The 7,241-nt window shown below is 42.4% G+C and overlaps 1 long non-coding RNA gene across 1 annotated transcript; it reads right to left on the bottom strand.

The window, feature by feature from the left end:
- Nucleotides 1–3,264: 3,264 nt before the first annotated feature.
- On the bottom strand, nt 3,265–5,130 carry LOC116353688 (uncharacterized). The gene is made up of 3 exons (XR_004203230.1): nt 4,752–5,130; nt 3,770–4,148; nt 3,265–3,647 (listed from the first exon to the last, which is right to left on the bottom strand). It is a non-coding gene; the product is annotated as an uncharacterized LOC116353688 (long non-coding RNA).
- Nucleotides 5,131–7,241: the final 2,111 nt, after the last annotated feature.

The following is a 7,241-nucleotide window of genomic DNA, read 5'->3' as shown; positions in this document are numbered from 1 at the left end:
TCTGCAAATGGATAAGCTTAATGGGAAGAAGATTAAAAACCATGTCCCTGGTGCTTAAGCTAGGTTGAGGGGAGTCATCACTGGGGTCCCAATATCTATGTCCACAGATGATATTAAAGAAAATGTGAAGGGAGGTATATTGATTGAGGCCAAACTGTTGATCAGTAGGAAAGAGGGTCAAAGAAGTGATAGCTTATCAGTGATGCTGAGATTTGAGAGAGTCTTGCCGGGAAAAGCACAGATAGGATTCCTTAGTTTCAATGTTAGAGAATTTGTCCGATATGCACGGCAGTGTTTTAAATGTTAAAGAATGGGAAATGTAGCTGCTCAGTGTAAAGGGAAAAAAAAGATGTGCCAAGTGTGGAGGGGAACATGATTACTGTGAATGTGGAAGCAATGTGAAGGTTAAGTGCTGTAATTGTGGGGGAGAACTCAGTGCAGCATTTGGTAGATGCCAGGTACACAGAGAGAGGCTAGAGTGGCTCAGAGATATAGGATCAGTCATGATGTATCACATGCAGAGGCCATAAAACAGATGGGTAAAACTACTGTGCGGGCTGATGGAGCTTACTGTCACGACTTCCACGATGTCACCGGCTGCACACCTGGTTTTCATTCCCCAATCACACTACATGTATGTATTCCTCTGTTCCCCCTTGTGTCTTTGTGTGAGATTGTTTTGTGTTACTTTGTGTGAAATTGTTTTGTGTTACGTGTCTATGTTGACGCGCTTTACTGGTATGTGTTTATTTCCGTGTTTTATTTCACTAGGTGTTATTGTGTTTATACAATATTATTGTGACTGTTTGCGCGTTTGCACTTTTGCATTGGCTGCGATGCAGTGGAGTCGTCTATTGGTTTCTCTTGCCGAAATAAAGTGTGCGCCTGTTCACAACTCTCTGCTCTTCTGCACCTGACTCCGCTCCCAGTACGCACGCCATTGACACTTGCATGAATGTACCTGTAGTAAGTGGACCAACTGCCAGGGGTGGTGCTTCTGATAGTCCTGGCATGGTTTTGAGGCCGGTTCAGAAATTGTGTGCTCATGAATGTGCGGTGTCAAAGGCCACTTTGATAATGAATAAAGTTGACTTCATAGCTTTTATTGGTAAGGTTATCAATATGACTCGGGTTGTGGAAAGCAGAATTGCCAGTTGAAGGTTATTGTGGAGACAGCAAAAGAGATATTGGGGGTAACAGAAGTTACTGGTGAAATGGTTATTGACATGCTGAACAATCATGAGGGTGGAGTGTGTCAGCATGATATATATATATATATATATATATATATATACATTAATGGGGAGGGTTTTTGGGAGAGGGAGTGGTAGAAGTTAAAGATTTATTTGGTTTCAAAATGTATTTTCATGGTAGTACTGAATTTTGCAGATTGTGATTGATTGTACATTCCAGTACAGTAGTTGGTGGCATGCACTTTATCCCTCCTGTTGTGTTCCTGTCGAATTGAACCGATTTACAAGTTCTCTCTGAAAAAATGTAGTTCATTTAATCTGATTGTCATAAGGTTCCATGACTTTGTCCACACAGGGCTTCTGAAATGAGGGTGAGACTACATTTAGTGTATAAAATTGAGTTCAGGCATATGCCTATTCATCAGATGGACACACTTTCTCTCCCAGACCACCACATGCATGTGTGTTTGAGTGCACACACACACACACACACACACACACACACACACACACACACACACACACACACACACACACACACACACACACACACACACACACCCCTCACGCCCATTCTTGGCTTCCATGTGAACCCCCACGGGAACCTTTCCCCAATATAATCTTTGCCCCACGGGAACCACACCTGTTGGCATTCTCACAAACAATCGCAACATTGTTTCAATAACATATAGAACTTTTCTTTTAGCTCTGGTATATAAAGCTTTTTTGAGGCCTTGCTCACAATTCATTCTGTGGCTGCACAATGACCAAACGATATACTGTGAGGCTCTTGATCATATCTTTGATCATGACAATGGTGAGGAGAGAGGCCAGGAAACTGACAGTGAAGTAGTCTGTGATAAATAGCACAATGTTTCATCTGAGTATTTGTTAATAGTCAAAATAATCCATACATTATGCTTTTTTTAAAACTCAAAAACGAGTAGCATGAGCTCAGGTCAATGAGGCCTACAGGCCATAAATAGCAAATAGAAGTTCAAAACTTGTAATGTTCACAAGAACTTAAGTTGATAAAAACATCTAACACAACATTAGGTGATAATATATGTATTATTATGGAGTTGTCATTTTGGACTGGGAACACAGAATTAATTAACATGAAACGAACACAACAGGAGGGTTAAACGTTTGTTTGCGGACCGCCATGATATCATGGAAGAAGAAGACACGACTGGCGAGAAAATGTCATTTGTGCAAATTGCCCGAGATCTACTAGAATTGATGTACCTAGCAACACATATAATACGCAAGATACGGAGACAGAGATTATCTCGGGCAAAACTACAGGTTCACAATGGTGGATGTACAGCAGGGGCATACGGCCGAGACAACTATGTTGGAGTGTTTCAAGTTCTATTTTGGGTCCAAATTGCTGCAGAAGACCCTCGACTTACCACACCGCCAGCTGTCCTTCTAGGTACCACATCACCAAGTCCTCATGTTTTCCTGGGAGATGCAGCTTTCCACCTAGATGAGAACCTAATGTGCCCTTATCCAGGTATGTTGATAATAGAATGTTGGAATCAATTTCATTTTTGTTTCTAATTTCCCTTGTTACTGCACACATGTATGCACCTCTATATGAGAAGTGATATTTTATTAATGTTTTTGGAACATGTTTCCTGGAAAATGGTAAGTTGTTTTTGTTTACCAAATATATATCTGACATTCTCTTGTTACCTCTCATTCACAGGTGTCCATCTCAATAAACCTGGGCGTACCTGGAACTACCACCCCTAATTGTCAGAGTCAGAGAATTAATTTGGCATCATGGCTGCAAGGATGAGGATTCTTGAAGGACGCAAAGACTCAGTTCTTTGTGTGCACTCTGAACCAGTAGAGTTTAAATCTTGTTAATAAAATAAAACCTGATTCTGGGATTTATTTAGATTGCAGTAATTTAGATTAGTTAGAACAACACCACGAGTAGAAGAAAGCCTGTAGAGTCCGTGGAACACAGCTGTTCTGTACGTTGTCAGCACTTGATGTTCAAATATAATGCACTGAAACACTTTGTATTGAGAAATGTCAGAGCTTTTTTAGCCAACAAATCAACCTTTATTCTTGCTTCTAAAAATAAACTGTAATAGAACGTGTCTGCTGAGAAAAGACATGCAAACAAGTGTCTATGGAATCAAATGTAAGTGCCAGAGTGTAGTGTCAAATCTTTCTGAGCAATAGTACAACAGTGTCTGCTATGAACAGACATGTAAACAGCAAAAGTGTCCATGAAACACAATGAAAGTGTCTAGTGTCTGAGTCCAGAAATGTCTGAATAACAACAGAACAAGTTGTTAATTTCACTGTGGTCCCAGTCGTTCAGTCCATGTCCTCTTCTTGAAGTCATGCATGAACTCATGCAGCTGGTGATTGAATTCCTCCCAGAGTTTTGGCGAGAGTTCATCCATGAAATCAGCAATAGGTGCCAGGACCCTGTGGAGAGGATGAGAAGAGGGGGGAAACTATGAGTGTCTGGAGAGCAGTGTGCATGGTGAGGAGAAAATGACAACAGAAGAGAGGAAAGGGAAGGTCTGAAATTATTTGTATTTATTTACCTCTGGGACAAGCTGGTGGCTCGGTACATGACGTTCTCCAGATCTTGAGATATGTCTTGCCTTTACGAGTGACATGTCAATAACTGAGTCTGCAGCCCTTTTCTCCCTTCTCACACACCTGCTACTACTGCTGTTGCTCTGAGGCGTCGGTGAGGAGCAAGACAGTGGAGTAGGTCTTGGAGGTGGGCCCAGGATAGAGCTTCCCAGGTTCAGCATGAAGATTATTTCTAATTCTGCACTGCATCTCAGTGCAGGAGATGAGCTGGGGGCCAATCACCAATCTACTGGGGGCAGAAGTAGTGCTTGGGACTGGTGAACAGGCAGTGCTGGGGCACAGAGAACAAAACCAGGTGCTGTTTCCATTCACTCATGTTTGTGCCTTGAAAATTCAAAATAAGAGGGCTATTTAGTACACATATCCAAAACATGAACATCAAATATCATTAACCGAGACTACAATAGGCTATATAATGTTGCAAATGTTTGAGCAGAGTTGAGTATGCCTGGCCTAGCTACTCAACTCTTTATTTTTAACCTTTATTTAACTAGTCAGTTAAGAACAAATTCTTATTTTCAATGACAGCCTAGGAACAGTGGGTTAACTGCCTTGTTCACGGGCAGAACAACAGATTTTTACCTTGTCAGCTCGGGGATTCTATCTTGCAAACTTTCGGTTACGAGTCCAACACTCTAACCACTAGGCTACCTGCCACCCCAACTCTGCTCAAATGTTTGCAACATTTTTACTAGATGGACCTTGCTAGAGTATCAAACTGTGGGAAGCTTATTATTTTCTTTATTTGACAAAATTATGTTTGATCAAAAGTTGTAAAGATCTTTTGTTTAGTTGATTGACTTGCTTTCCCTGCACGAGTATGCTGGGAGGCTAGCCAGCCAAGTAGCTAGCGCTAGCTGACTAGCTATTGTTAGCAAAGCATGGCTAATCTTTTGGTTGACTAGAATAGAAAATACCAAAACATACCCCATCCTTTGGTGAAGACAGCATGTTGCTTTCAGTCTTCCCATGCATCATGTGCTGAACAAGGAATTTCTTGAGTAGCCTTTCCACCAGCATCTCCACTGTGGCCCTTGCTTCTTTTCTTTGCCATGACGAACTTGTCGCAAACCCTACACGAATTGGCATTTAATGCAGGTCTTTACATAATTCATGGCTATAATCGTACTTGTGAAGGTACTTTTGTACGTCCTCGGTCAATCGATGCTCGAAGTTGTCATTAGCCATGTTGAATCCACACTGAGTTTCGGGTTGAATCAACATGAAGCAGAAACTTGTGTAGCAAACTTTTTCAGTTGGGAAGCATGCGGCCGCATTAAGAGAGTGAGGGGGAGACAGCAGAGTCCTTTTGTAGTCCTGTGAGGTCACATGGTATCACACCTAGGTGTGAAGGGCTTCTTTTCTAACCCTTTGTCTTGGAGAGAGAGGGAGAGCTTGGAGGAACTCAGTAGTCCATAACAGTTCAGCATTTTAGGCAGACAGTAAAAGGATGTTCAACATATGACATTAAAACGACACGTTGCTACAATAAGATAGCCTTGAACAGACGTCATCCAGTTTGTTCTCCAGTGACTGTATGTTCGTCAACAGAATGGAGGGTAGAGGCGGTTTATTTGCAATCCAATGCAGTCTAGCCAATAAGGTCCAAGTTCTCACCTTGGACCTTAGTGGGGAAGCTGGCGCTATATCGCAGTGTGATGACTAATCAAGGCTTGCTATAGCTTCCGGCTGCATTGGAAGGCTGTTTATACTTGCATTACCTAGCATGCTGAGGGCTTCTTAAACACCACATGGCGATCAGCTGTTTGCGATCAAGCGTTTTATCACCTTTTAATGAAACGTTCTGTTCGATTGTAGGCCGATTGTAGTAATCCATAGGGTCTATTTCTCTAGTTATCAGTTCGTCTATTCTTCTGTCATGGCTACTGGCATATAACGTTTGACATAAGCCCACAGCTCAGATGGCCTACCTTATAGTCTAAGGTTTTAAATGATCATTGTCACTCATTGAGCATGCTCGTGATTGCTGCAGATGCATCAGCTTTTGCTTAGCAGTATCAGTAGTGACATTAGGCTGTTTGAATAGTACAGGTGGTTATGCATAGCTTAGTTGGTTGCAGTTTTGTGAGTTAATTTGTATGTTGTATGTAGTTTCAAACCATCTGATCGACCTATTCTTTATGGGCTACGGAGCAGCGCCCAACATGCATATCAAGGAGTATCTCTCCTCCAATTAGCACAAGTTTGAGTTTCACGTTAAATTAATTGTGTTGGGCTTACGCGGCCTGTATGACCGTTTCGTCATTCGGACATACAATAAAATGTTCCATCCCTTTAATCTTTGCATGATCACTCAAGTTCTGGTCGTTTTATGGACACTCACATGTCAACAGTATTCTCATACACTTCAAGAATTTAGCATGGACTACTATGGAACATCGGTTGACATAACTAGAATTAACACGGCCTTTGTCCTCTCTTTCATGTTATGCTAGCTGCATGCTCACCACGGGCAGCATCTGGCAAACCTCTGTTCAACATTGATGCAAGCAACAATGACAGTTTCAAAGACAAGAAACTGGAAAACATCAGGGCCTCGGTTCTTTTGCCAGCGTTGCGGGCTAGCTCTGAGCTATAGACAACCCACTCCACCATGGATGCTGTAACTGTTGCTCAATCAGTCCCAGGTCACCCTCAAGATAATGGGCCAATGACCCTCTGCCGCTTACGAATGTTACCTTTGATTCAAGGGTACCAAATCATTTCTGCAGCATTGAAGGTCCCTAGGAACACACTTAAATGGAAGAAGTTTGGAACCACCTGTAACCTGTAACCTCTGAAGAGGAGTAAGGATCGGACCAAGATGCAGCGTGGTAAGTGTCAATAACTTTAATCAAAGAAAGCACTGAACACTGAATACAAAAATAACAAAAGAAATGTGAAGAAACGAAACCGAAACAGTACCGTGTGGTGACAAACACTGACACGGAAACAAACACCCACAAACAAACAGTGAAACCCAGGCTACCTAAGTATGATTCTCAATCAGAGACAACTAACGACACCTGCCTCTGATTGAGAACCATACTAGGCCTAAACAGAAACCAAACATAGAAAAACAAACAGACTGCCCACCCCAACTCACGCCCTGACCATACTAAATAAAGACAAAACAAAGGAAATAAAGGTCAGAACGTGACACCACCAAGAATCTTTCTAGAGCTGTCCGCCAGGCAAAACTGAGCATTAGGGGGAGAAGGGCCTTGGTCAGGGAGTTGGCCGAGAACCCGATGGTCACTCTGACAGTGCTCTAGAGTTCCTCTGTGGAGACCATCTCTGCAGCACTCCACCAATCAGGCCTTTATAGTAGATTGACCAGACGGAAGCAAGCCACTCCTCAGTAAAAGGCACATGACAGCCCGCTTTGAGTTTGCCAAAAGTCACTCAGCCCATGAG

This window comes from Oncorhynchus kisutch, linkage group LG15 (assembly GCF_002021735.2).
Source record: "Oncorhynchus kisutch isolate 150728-3 linkage group LG15, Okis_V2, whole genome shotgun sequence".
NCBI classification, from domain to species: Eukaryota; Metazoa; Chordata; class Actinopteri; order Salmoniformes; family Salmonidae; genus Oncorhynchus; species Oncorhynchus kisutch.
Note: the sequence above shows the minus strand (reverse complement) of the source record. Positions and strands in the feature narration are given on the sequence as shown.